Genomic DNA, 14472 nt, shown 5'->3' on the forward strand with positions numbered 1-14472 from the left:
AAGGAAGACCACTTCAGAGGTCAGCACATCTCGTTCGTCTGTTGCAGGTATCAGCTGTTCTGCATCTGCCTGAAGTGTCCTGTCTTCCACACTCCTTCACACTAAACACCACATCACAAACGTCAAAACAAAATTGAATTCTCAGGATTGCATTAAGACAGGTGCAAAACAGCACATCTCCGTTCTCATGAGAAAGAAGACAAAGCTATAACAAGGTTGAATAACACGTACGTTCTCAGGGTGAAGTGCAAAACACACAACCGTTCTCATGAGAAAGAAGACAAAGCTAAACAAGGTTGAATAACACGTACGTTCTCAGGGTGAAGTGCAAAACAGCACAACACCGTTCTCATGAGAAAGAAGGCAAATGTACAAACGTTTAACAGTGATAACATATACAAAATCTCTAACATTCCCCTCCTGTTTATCGCCTGTTAAAACATACAGTAGGCATCACTCAGCTTAGCACTTCTTTTTGAGATTTTCACTAAGAGGTTCATCATGGTATGTTTTCTCTAGGCTTACACCCCAGAGGTGATGTCATCATTGTCACCATCATCGGTGTCTGGGTCATCATACTTCCATTGGTCTGGGTACAGGTCAGGAGAGCCATCGTCCTCCTTGTCGTCATCTGTCCCCAGAAGTGGATATGATGCTGGACTCCCTCCTGGTCCTGGACTTATTGCTGTGGTTATCATTCTATTTACAAGGCCTCGGAGACATGGAATACAACAACATCCACACAATGTTAGAATTGCAGCAAATACTGCTATAGACACTAATAGTGAAGAAATCAAAGACCTCCATTTTCCCATCCCTTCCAGCCACCAATCCCAGCCTTCGGTGTTTACTCCACTGTGCTCTTTCATCTTCCTGTTCAACGTCCTCAGCCCGTCAATGGCTTGAGTGAGACTGCCGTCTGCAGCTGTGTTGTTGGGAATGAATGTGCAGCATTGTTCTCCGAACATGGCACCACCCTCCTTTCTCTGCCAACAACATATCCAGAGCAATGCGATTCTGGAAGGCCATAAGGGACGTGGCTTCTAACTGTGAATGGACAGCCTTAAATCCTTCCTCAGTCCAATTTCCTAATTTCTGTACATTGTAGTGGATGTAGTTTATTCTGTCCACATTTTATTAATTGAGCACCACCAACAGATGGAAGATTCGAATCCAGCTGCTATTTGATTAACCAGTTTATACTCGTCAGGCACTCCCCTGGGGACTCCTATTGCGTCAATATATGTTGGATTTCCCACTCCTTTCCAATCTCTTTTCACTCTATGTCTGGCTACACGCCTTTCTGCCAATCTTCAGGAATAGAGAGGCTGCATATGTCGTAACGTCTTCAGGGGTCATGGGTATGGCTTCAACTGGTAACAATAATGATATTAATGCACAATAACCTGACACATTTCGTGGCAGTCTGTCAAAGATTCTGTTATCCCCACCCCATGCGTTACTTTGGGGAAAATAATAAGCAGCTGGCCACTTCTGGAGCAGACCAGCAATTCACAATCGTTCGTCATCGTTTGCATAATTCCTGTACCGTCAGGGTTCCGTTTGACTGTTGTCCAACCTCCCAAGTCCGAAGTCTTGCATGAACGTTGACAATATCTGAACGGATCAATCAACTAAAGCTCAGACGAGCTGAAAGTGACTTGTCCATGCAACGTTTTCATACAGAAACAATAGCAGCAAGAATGTTTTATCAACTACTTTAACTATTTACGCACATTGCAGCCGTCTTTGGCTGGAACATGCGTGTGGGCACACGTTGTTGTAGTGAAGACAAACCTGTTGTCAAGACAACTAGATCTCGCACCTGCAGGTGCCATGGACACCACAGACTGGCTGTTATGTGCAGACGCAGGTTGAGGAGCGGACCAACGTCTGACTGAACTGTTTCGGCAAACGGAACCGCTTCTGCCGCTGGGTCCATTTTGGAATGGCCGGGAACTACTGTTATGTGCAGACGCAGGTTGAGGAGCGGACCAACGTCTGACCGAACCCAGCGCTAAATAACCAGAAAGCGGTTCCACAAACAAAACGATTTTATTTCCACTCCGGTGCACAACATAAATATGTGGTTTTTCTGGTGGAGTGAAGGACGGCGCTCTCCAGGGCCCAAAAGGATCGAAGCCTCGGTGCTTCTGGACTCAGATTCACCCCCAGGTGGACACGACAAACTGACTCTGTGAAGGATGGAAAAGGTGAGGTAAGTCAACAGAACTACAGCAAATATCTTTCAGAGGCACACACTATCAGCAACACATTCAGGTCTGAATTTAAGCTTTATATAAATGAGCAGCTTCTCACAACAGGTGGAGGATCATCAGTCCGTACGCCACGGCAGTGAGAAGTAAACTGCACAATTCTCATCAATGTTCAAATACACTGCGTAACAAAATACCAAATTACTATTAACGATCATTCAGACAATAATCACCTCTGATGTGTGCTGACAGCATGTGTCCCTCACCGTCGTCCTTCACAGGCACGATGTGTCAAACCCTGGCGCGGTCCTCAGCGTCTCACAAACGAACGTCACAAGGTCGAGTTCCCGGCAATTCTGCTTGAACCACTCATGGCTTAAATGCAGAACGCCATCTCATTATCTGCTTCAGCTGAAAGTCTTTAAGTTTACACGTGAGCATCATCCACAGGTGCTGCGAGTCAGTAGGCCTGCACGTAAACATCCTCCACAGGTGCAGCTAATAATGCTGATGAGGGTGAAGGACTCTTCTGCCAGCACCTTCTCCACAGACAAAAACCAGTTTGCATACCACCTGGAGAGCAAAGAAAAGAAAACAACACAAAAACATCCAGCCAAACCCCCCAACACACAACACTGGCTGCAGAAATGCTCACAGGCTGGCGCTCAGTCTCATACCCGCTGTCAAGTCATGTTAATCATGAATGTTTCGTTTTGATTTTGTTTAAAGCCTCAATGTTGCCGTTCACTTCGTTTCTTTTGTTAGTTTCTGTTTTGTTTTGTTTTTTATGTGCTCTGGACTCGTAAGCTTTTCGGTGATGGGAGAAGTGCAGGCTCATTCGTCCACTTTTTCTCGTGATTTGTGACATTGTGACTTTTTTCCTTCTTTCAGCTGTCGCCGTGTGCCGTGTGACTGGGCCCTTAGGTGGACTGGCAACTTTAAATTGTCCATAGGGGTGTGTGTGGGTGTGAATGTGTTGTTTGCCTATATTTGGCCCTGCGACAAACTGGCGTCCTGTCCAGGGTGCACCCTGCCTCATGCCCTATGACTGCTGGGATAGGCTCCAGCCCCTTGTGACCCTTAATTGGAGTAAGCGGTTAATGATGAATGAGGAAGCGAGTGAGTGAGTGAGTGAGACTGTCCATGTGTAAACAAAATAACTCAAAGAGATTTGGACCAAATTTGGTAGAATTATTGAGGGTTAGCCAAGGTCAAAGTAATTTGGTTTTTATAATACCTAAATAAATACATAGTTAAACATCGAGACTCGCAGGCCGAGGTCAACAACTTTGGGCCATATGCTTGTATATAGGGGATATTTAATTTTAGTTTAGTACATTTCTTTTTTAAGGACCATGTACAAAATGCATTAATCTGAAAACAGAGGAGATGATTTGCACCAGATTTAGCTACTAGTTAATTTCCTGCAGTCCTTGCGAGGGTGACGGTAACAATAAAATACAACGCACATCTAAATTACCACAACAAATGGGCCAACATTCTATTCATATCCCCCAAACCACACACAGCATAAAGGGCTATTTTGACAAATTGCTTACACTTGTAGTTGCTGTTAAACACAAATACAAAGTCATATATGATCATTCTGCTGGTCACATGACCATTGACCTTGAAGAGACAAACTGAAGGTCATAACTATTTAACTCATTAACCAATTTGTAGCTATTATAGAATGATCATGGTGTGTTAATCAAGGATGACATACTTCAATTTTTAACATAAAACATCAAAGGTCAAGGCAATACAGCATCATATATTATAGCACAAAGATTAATTTGCATATCACACATATAGGCACAGGTGCCCTTCTTTAGCAGTATATATATTTAGTTTATTGCAGGAAGTGTGGCTCTTACCAGAAATCCACTTCACTGCACACAATACTTGTATATTTTTTTTTAAATATATGAACCAAATAAAAATCTTGACTCTTGAACCGTCTCTGAAAACAATGCCTCAGACATCTCAGGGGACACCGGGCTGTTGAGTGAGTTTCTTCAGATGGAGCAAAAATGATGAACACTTAATATACAGCAGGCATGCTGTTTTGTCAGATTATCCTTGCTGCCCCGTGTTGTGTCTTCAGAGAGGTGCAATGTGTCAGTTTTTCCTCAATATGACTTTTGCTGAGATATACAGCGTGTGCTTTCCTTTGTTCACGTAAAATTTCATTTTGGTGAATTGTGCTAAATTCATTATTTTCTGCACAAATGGATTAAAGATGTCTGGTCAGATGGTTTGCAGAGCTGGAGAAGAGGAGTCTTAAATGACTTCACTAGACAAACACCTGAATTCCAACACACCAGTATGAGAAGCACCTTGTGTTTTCCACTTACTGTAATACCTTTAGAACTGCAGAGTACCATCAGACATCCTTTTGACAGATAACTATTGTACATCTGCATGGAGAAAGGTTAACAAAAATTAATATTCCAGAGTCTGCTTTGAGTGAAGGTGGAGTGAAGAACAATGGTCTGAGGATAAGCCAGGACGTATCTGCAGTTGGGGTCTAACTGTTAAGCATAGTGAGCTCGACCCCGTGGTGTCGCATACTAATCACGACCAATGCATGTAGGGATTTGACCCAGGGCAGTAAGGTGGCACAGACTCTTATGTGACAGTAAGGAGGTCCAGGGTTCAAAGCCTACCGACCCCCTTAATCTCACTGTACATCTCCCAACTGGCTTCCAATCACTTTGTATGCAAATTTCATGCCAAATCAATATGCGACTCCATGCTGGAACCTCTGTGGTGACAGTGAACAAATCATGAAAAATGGGTGACAAACCCCAAACCTACAAAAAGCTTTCATGTTTGTGCCTCTGTGTTGTACAACCCCCACTGTGCCGATTCATCTGTTTTGCAGGAACCCGCAGACCGTTTCACAACTTTGCGCGTGTCTCCACCACAGGCGTCACCACTGAAAAGTGCTTTTCAGAGCCTTTGTCAGGTGTAAAATGAGCCTTTGCTCTGTGGCAGCCTTGAAAAAGTTTTGGGCGGGACTCAACTCCGATTGGGGTGGGAGAAAATGACGACAAGAAGCGAAAAGCCAACCTGGCTGAAACAAGAACAAGAGTAGAAGAAGCAACATAACAGATGGACCAACCTGACCTCATGGGAAAAATGTGATGGTGTCATGAAAATATTTGATGAAATTTGGGGTGACACAGTTTGGGGTGGGGGATGTGTGTGAAAATGGAACACGTTTCATGATGGTATCACAAAAAAGTGAGACTGGGTTGGCTGGACCATCAAGGATGTGCAGGTGGTGTTGGTTTCTTTGCGATGCACAAGGTCCAACAAGTATTTGAGTCTTTGAGGAGGACTGAGAAAATCTAAGTTGTGGAAGAAACTGTCACAGAAATATTTCTGTGAAGGGTCTCAGTTGTCCAGGTGTTTTCCATAGGAGAGAAGTGAATGTTGGAATGGTCTGGGTTGCTTGACGCGAGGACGTTTCGCTTCAAATTGCAGAAGCTTCCTCAGCTAAAATTCTTGCTCTGGTAGTCTGACTTCTGTCTTGACTCTTCTAGAGAAGAACAAACAGAAACCACAAACGCTGGATTTTTAAACCTAACCAGACCCCTCCTACCGAGAGGCAGACTGCTATTGGCTAGTGACTAAACAATTGCTTTAATTAGCACCTATTGTGCTCTAGTAAGCACCCTCCTAATGACAGGGCAGCTGTCCCTCCTAACGAAGGGACTGACGCCTCTCCTGATGACGTGAATGACTCATTACCATGAACAAAATATGACATGGCTGTTCCTCTAAATGTTCAAACCATCTGAGAAGTAGGTTGAGTTCCAGTGGTGAAAATGGACCTGCTGATTCCAGACCTCATGATTCCAAGAGAACAAATTTCACAACAGAATGGCACTGACAAACTGTCAATATTCAATGCCTTTTAACAAGAACATGTTTCCTGAAAATTCCAGATTTTTGACATAATAGGTTCCCAGCACCCAGAAAGTAATTGCAAGTTAAAAACAGTACTATTTTTTAAAAATATTTCATAAAAAACATTCATACTTCTGCAAGTCGCTCATGTAGAACTCCGTGGGAGGCAATGCCTTTTAATGCAGACATGCATCCTCTGTGTAATTACACAGACATGACCCAATATACGGATAACACTGGGACAAATGTCTGTAGAAAAGGTGGACAAAGTCCCTTAAATGTGTCCCAGATGTGACATTCTGAACAATAAGACAATATTTAATGTAGAACATTTGCACAGTCGGTTATAACTGTACACGCTGTGCACACATTTTTGGTCATCACTCAATATTACTGCAATAAAAACAGCTCATGTGAAATTATATTTAATGTCTTGATTGAAACATGCTTTGCACAAATAAAATAATGGGGGGGGGAGCTGAAAAAACAGTGGACTTTTCAGTGTTCTGAGGCAGCTTTCAGGACGTTATGAAAACGCAATGTTCCATTAATTCATTAAAAACATTTAAGGGTACCGCTCCAGTCGTCATGGAAAAAAAAAAAAAAAAAAATCAACTCGATATTTTTAGGGTGTTTAGAAACAGTAAAAGCTGCACTGTACGCAGATGTACTTGACCAGACTTTGTCCCTGTGCTCGGAGGTCTCAGGGTCACTCGGCTTGTTCTTCTGTCCCCAGCAGCTCTCAGACAACTTCTGAATTTATTGTAAACCAAAATGTCCATATCAGAGGGTCGATAGTCTCGGATCTGCAGGGCATTAAAGTCTGGACCAAGTTTCATATTTCTGTCCAAACCTGACAGATATTTTAATGTTTCTGTCAAAACTTATATTTCCATCTGAAACAAATCCATGCAAACAGGACTAAAGCGGTGAGATCCTGTATTTTTTTTCTTTTAATGACCAAAAACGGATGTTTCCCTCATGTGAAGCAGTCCTGCGCACACAGAGTAAATATAAAGTCTTTTAATCTGACCAGTTATTGACTCCTTTCATCCGGATTCATCATCAAAGACACACTGGTGTCCAAATAAGACGTCCTTGTTGTGGAAATACTTTCATTCCTCATTGAGGAAACTGTGAATAAATGCAACGTTTTTGAAGAAGTCTCTCGCTGTAAGATCACGCTCTCGGTGCATTTTCTGTCCTGCTGCCACTTTGTTACACAACAGAAATAAAGGAAAAAAAAAAAATTTATTTAAAAAAATTTTTAATTAGCGTGACAGGGCTTCTTTTGCTCATGATCACTGTTGACAGTGATTTGTCATTCAGCTTTCTGCTCACAGTGAAAATAAATCTCATTAATGAACCCCCGACAAAAAAAAGAAAGGATTTAGAAATGGCTGAGCACTGTGCTAACATGACCGCTCCGGCCCGACGATTATCCACACTGTAGAGAGCATCAAGTCCTCCTTAGCTGGTGTCGCTGACTGAACGGTCCCCCTAAAAATCGGTCCGCCTTTAGCATCTGCTCATGCGTCATTAGCCGCGGTTCACGGATTAAAACTTCGTTTCTGCTTTAAACTGCACTCCAGTCATCATCTATCACAGTGACAGATATGTACAGATATGTACTTAAGTACATTTTGGGAGACTTTGTACTTTACTTGAGTTTTTTTAAATTCAGCTTGCTTTCACCTTGCTTTCACTTTTACTTCACATTTCCGACATTAATTGCATACTCCTACTCCGATCCATTTTCTATGTGCCATGCTGTTACTCGTTACAAAAAAACCAAACACACACACACATGAAAAAAAGTTGTGTTTTCACCCAGAGACACCACTGATTACTAGTGACTGCAATGAAATCAGGCTCATTTGTCATGAGGCATGTCCGATAGGCTTTTTTGCAGTTGCACACTTGTTTGTCAGGAAAATGATAATTTCTCTACATTGATTACAGACCTGCAGAGGGTCTGTAATCACCTTTTCTGCAGCACGGCTTTGCTTTGAACCTTGAACCAATCGATGCAGTGATTCGCAGGTCGAAGCAGTGTTTCGATCTACGATTTGTGGATTCATTGATTTATTTTGCTTTTATCCTAATTTTTCCCTGATAAAACCCTGAAGAGCATATGTCTGTGAGTAATATTTAATATTTTTATGTTAAACCGACCTGTTATGGTCTTCTGAAACAGTTGATAGATGTATTTTATAACTTAAAAACGGGACCGATGCTAACGTGTTAGCATGTCTATGGCGTTTTCTATGTTAAAGTTAGCATTAAGCTGTTCGCATCAGCACGTTTGTGTTGATTTGTTTTCTGTTTAATTAATGGCTCAGCGTTTGTTGTCGTAAAAGAGTCAAATTGTAATTTTTTTTAAATTTATTTTTATTCATATATTATAGCAACAACAGTAATAGTCTACATAATAGACAATAATAGTCAATAATAATAGACTAATAATGTTACAATACAATTTTAGAGAGACACAAAAAGAACCTAATGAAACAAAACACAACAGAAAAGATAAAACCATAACAATGAAAATAAATAAATAAATATAGAAATAAATAACTGTTTCATGTGAACACCTAGTACTCGTAGTGAGTAGCCTACTCTCATTTAGGTTTTGAAACCTTGTTTCTGAAGTGTTTTTGTGTGATGTGCATAATTTTCAGTACTTTGACTAATACTACCAGTCATTTACAAGCCTAGATAAACTTTGTAATATAAAAAAAAAAACAGACTGTTTTTGATTATTAAAATTTACTTGTACTTTTACTTTCAATACTTGAGTACATTTAGTTGTACATTACTTGTCATACTTAAGTACAATAAATACTAGATACTTTAAGACTTACTTGAGTAGCATTTCAGTCAGTGACTTGAACTTCTACCAAAATCATTTTTTAATGGGTATCTGTACTTTTACTTAAGTGTCATTTTCCGGTACTTTATACAACACTGTACAAGACGGAGGATGGGATCAGAGCGCCACGGCTAAATGAGCTGCTAGCTGATGCGTTCACTGCGTCGGTCATTTCAAAGTGTCATGGAATTTCGCCTCATTTCTGCTTAAAATGGCCTAGTTTCTGCTTAAAACTGACTTTAGAATGATTTAAGAGGTTTTACCTTTATCATCTGATGGTTAATAATCCCATTAATCCATTTGATTGCTTTGGGTGAAGAGACTCTGTCTCAGATGTGCTGCTGTGGTCCAACATGACGTATGCGCAGATGGACGGATTTTTAGGGGCGGACCGTTCGGTCTGCAACTCCGGCACAGAAAGCCGCTCCTTGTACATGTTTTGGATGAATATGCATTTAATGCTTTGCCTGCCACGCTGGCAATAGAGTTGGGAGTTGACACCTATGACATTTAATTAGAATGTAACAACGGTCTATTGGGCATCTTTTGGCACAATGTGTACCCATTCGTGTCCAACCAGTGAATCTAATATAAATAACTAGCAACACTGGCAACATAGTTTGACACACGTCTGCATGCCATAATTAGTTTTGTTGCATTCACAGAATTGCTTATTTCAATGTTATGCAAGATAAATATGATTAGCTATTACCTGATTATTAATGCTGATAATGTAGGTTTATACTAGATACTTGAGCGGGTATTCAGTCAGAGCTCTGACTTCTGCTGTTCCATTATGCATTTACCAAGTCAGACATTTTTTAGTTTGGGCTGTCTGGAATGCAACCCACGGTGTATTTTGGCCACTTTCTATCACATCATCTATTATGCCACCTTACTCGCCTGTCTCCAATCCCATTTTAGTCCAAAGAAATAACTAAGCCAAGTTTTGTGCTAAACAGTCTGTCTCTAGAGTTCATGTACAGTATCAAAAAAATTACACTCTAAATTGTTTGTTTCAGTATTACATTGCCTTTGCATTTCTTAATCGTTCATGCGAGTTTGCTGATTGCGGTGAACAACACACAACTGAAACATTCTGTGTTTGCTCAAGAAAGAAAATACTAGAAAATACCAGGAAATAACTGACCGGGAACAGTATGAGCCTTGTCAAGGTTTTGGAACATTTCTGGCAGCCATCTACTGCTTGCCTCAACAGAACACAAGGAAAAAATAATATATCGGTGCTTGAAAGGGTAGAATAATTCACATTTAACATTATTCTCTACTCTTGTCAGATGATCTTTAGTAGCAGATGCTTCACATTTTTGCGACATGGTGCTTTAAATGATTTATGTTATCATCAATATTGTGGATCAGGATGTACCTTAAAATGAAATCCAGCTCCACTTCTGCCTGACTACCTACTGTAATGATGGATCTGAAAGTATCTACATCATATTCATTCACAGGAGACCTTTTGAAAGAACCATCTTTGTCCTGCTTACCCCATAATTCACCAGGAAAGATGATACCTTTGTGTTGTACCGTAGTCTTTGCTCATAATTTGTGTTAATTAAAGTGGTAAATAAAGAGTAAACCAACAGTTCTTTTATAAATACAGATGTTGTAAATGCCTGTGGTGGAGATTTCGATACACAGCAATTAGTGGAGATAAGTTTACATCTTAACTATTATTACCCACTTTTGTATTTTCTGCACAAATGCCACACACACACAAACAAAACTTTGCTTTACTAAAGGCAGAGGTGGATAGTGAAAGTATTAAACCCCGTCACACATAGCCAGAATGTGCAGGAAGCAAGCTGACCCGGCAAAAATGGTCATAATCCAGATGCAGTCAGGAGGAAAAGAGCGTGGTTCAACCATGTCAGAACGCAGACAAGACTGCCTCGTGCACAGCGCATGTAGACAACACAGACTGCTGATTTAAGGTGCTGAAGAAACAACATTATTGGAGGCCGAAAACAATACTTTTGAAAACGAGTCCCAAGTTCCGGAATGGATAATCTGAAAACATAGCTTTCACATCTTCATGTTACGTTTTCGTCTTCATGTGGACAAAATAAAATCACATTAAAGAGCTATTTTTCATCATGTGAAGAGTGCTGACAAGACGACAGATGGCTGGGGTGAATGTTCGTGTGAATAAATGGATGCTGTGCTGTTGATAAATAATTACAGAAAGGACTCTGCGCATTTAAAAGTTATTTTTTCTGTTTGTTGATGGTATAAAGCACAGGCATCCTCTGGCTCAGGCTGAGAAATGCAGACAAACACAGAGGGGACTTCTTTATTCAGCAATTTTCACCATAATGGGTTAAAGTATTTCAGACATTGTCTTCCAAAAACAAGAGTGCCTTATGCAGATAATTTTTCGTCAGGCTGTGATGATGAATCCAGGTGAAACGATGCACAGGTAAGATTAAGATTTCATATTTACTCAGTGTGTAAATGGTTTTAATATTTAAAACAGCCTAAGTCAGAACTGTATGAATGGTTGGACTTGACTTAAATATATTGTCTGTAGCTGTTATACTGCACCTCCAGTATTCAGTGGACCACCCTGAATAAAGATACATTTATATTAGTGTGCCACTTTGTAGTGTAGCTTGATACCCCCGTCACACGGAGCTGGAATGAGGCTGACTGGCATCACCATGATGATTCGACCGACATCCAAAAGTGTCCAGTTGCAGTCCAAAAGGTTCTGACAGCCATTTGCGAGAGTCCACACAGTTGGTCAGAATCAGCCAGCGGCCTTGAGTGTGATGCACATGTTCAAAACCCTCCGGGTACTGTCGAGATGGACACCTATCCGACAGCAGTCCATGTGCAATCTGAGGGCTATCTGACCGCAATTTACATATTCCAATGGCGGAAAAAACAGGATCCTAAAAGATTCGAGATGGATCTGGCACGGCAAAGCCTGCCGGTATGCACCTGCACGTGCCACGTATAATAATGTCCACCACCCCCGACCACAAAGAAACTCTGGAAATGTATGTGGCACACTTCATCATGATAATAATTCTGAATTATTAACATGTACAGTGAATGTGAACAGCGGTTATCAAACCAAAAGCACCATGCGCTACTGTGCGCACGCTGCTGCAAATCTGAACAGGCTGTTATATTGCACAATAGACTTTACAGTCTTACCATGGCCAATGTAAATAATGTGAACAAATGTTTCCATCATGTCTGTATATAACATGGGCAGCTGCGTCTCTGTGGTCTCATGTGCAGTAATACGTCATTGCACACGCCTGGCTCAGAGGTGAAAGGATCTCACCACTGTAATATATGATCACCTTCTAACTCTGTAGAAGATATGACATGGAACTGTTGTGCCAGGCCAAGACAACATTAATAACATGAATCTCACATTTTCTGAACGTTTTCTTGTGGACCCAGATAAATCTTGAACACTATTTGAAAACGACAAAGAAAAAGATTGTATTGGTAAAGTGGCATATCCATGTGGACAAGGCCTTCGATATGTCCTACCTGGATGACTTAGAACCTGCTTCCTCATATACACGATCTCTACGTGCTCCGATTTACTGAGACTTTGATTTATATATATCACTTCTGCATCTTTAGGATTACTTCAATGTGATTTGTTACTACATAAATAGAGTTGAGTTCATAGTAGTGTTTGTCACTATTGTGCCACGCCTGGTAGGCGTGGCACAGAAGGAGGTTGAAACAAATGCAGACTCAAAATACTGTGGTATAAGTTAAAGGCTTTATCTGAGAAATCAGGCCGGGATTCGGTTACACAGGAAGGCAGTCTGAGAAAGCGACAGTACAGGCAGGGGTCAGGCAGAGGTGTAGTCAACAACAAGCACTGTTCCAAATACCAGGAGACACAATACATGGGCTGAGGCAGGAGCAAGGTCAAAAATAAAGCATGGTCAAACAGCAAGGCAAATACAGAGCAAAAACAAAGACTGGAACGTGGACAAGAATCACAATGAACTGGCAGGGAGTGGAGGAAAGTGAGGGACTTAAATAACAGGTGCAGTAATTAGGGAAACAAGGCACAGGTGTCAGGGAAGGTTCTGGAAGGGGCGTGGTCAGATGAAACAGAGGTGAGACAGGATTCAAGAGAGTGCAGGAAGACAGAGCAGACAGAATTACAATGAAGGCGGAGAGAGCTGGTGCAAGATAGTGCAGTAAGACAAATGCAAAGTGAACAGGACCTGACAAGATGGTGAACCTAACCACAGTGATCAAAATGAAACACCAACACAAAAGTATGAACAAAACCCAAGTCCCAATAAACAAGAAATAAAATAAACAAACCCCAACATGATGGAACCAAAGAATTAAACCATGAAACAAATGTAAGAACTGAAAAGAGCTAAACAAGAAAATAAAGACTAAGACCAAACCAGAATGGAAATATGTGTAACAATAAACAGATAATTCAACATAAGACAAAAGAAAAGCAAACAGGAAATAAAACTAATGAATATACAAAGGTAGGACTGAAACACATGAGACACATGACTAAAGTAAGATAAAACAGGAAATAAACTCAAACAGAAACTAAAACCACTGACAAAAATATTACACACAGGAGCAAGCTAATCATAGCCAACGTATGACAAGACTAGATTAATAACTAAAATATAACGACCAGAATAAACAATAGGGGACAAAACATGACTGGGGCCCAAAACCTGACAGTGTTGGGTAATTGGAAATGAATATGTACAAATGGAAATATGTGTAATGGTGACACCCACCAGTCTTAGAGGAAATCCAATTACATATCATTTACACACGAGTGCAGGTGTTGGTGCTGACCAACCTGTTACGTCAGCCACCTCATAGAACTGATTTAAGATCTAATTGGGAATCCGACTACTGAATGCAAAGAACCCTTATGCAATCCATTTGGATGTATGCACAGGCACTAGTACGATTGGCTTTTGAGGTTAAAGTAAAGGGTATTTTACCCCCCTAGTCTTTCTTGAAAGGACCTGCTGACTTTCCTTAAATATTTGCTGTTAGAGAAACAGGAAGGCACGCATGCTTGGGTTCATTAGTTACCTGGTGAAGAAAAACTTTCAGTACGCAGTGCTCTGGGTACAGCTCAGTATTGTACACATATGCAAATTACACATACTCAATAAGGAAAGTGTGCAAGCAGGACAAACAGGCAAACGCTTGCACACCCTAAAGCACTATAAATGGATTCACAAGCTCAGAGTACTTCACACTGAGTATTCACAAATACGACGGCGTACACACTGAGGTGTGATCCACCAGGCCGGGCTGTGAACTGCTTCTATGTGAGAAAACACCTCACAAGGCAAACAGAGTCTCACAAGGCGAGTGCTTGTTCCAGGGCCAAAACCCAAGGCAGAGCTCCTCACCTCACTGTGAAAGGAAAAGAAGGCAGCAAAAGAGGGAGAGTGACCAAGTGAGATC

This window comes from Thalassophryne amazonica, chromosome 20 (assembly GCF_902500255.1).
Source record: "Thalassophryne amazonica chromosome 20, fThaAma1.1, whole genome shotgun sequence".
NCBI classification, from domain to species: domain Eukaryota; kingdom Metazoa; phylum Chordata; class Actinopteri; order Batrachoidiformes; family Batrachoididae; genus Thalassophryne; species Thalassophryne amazonica.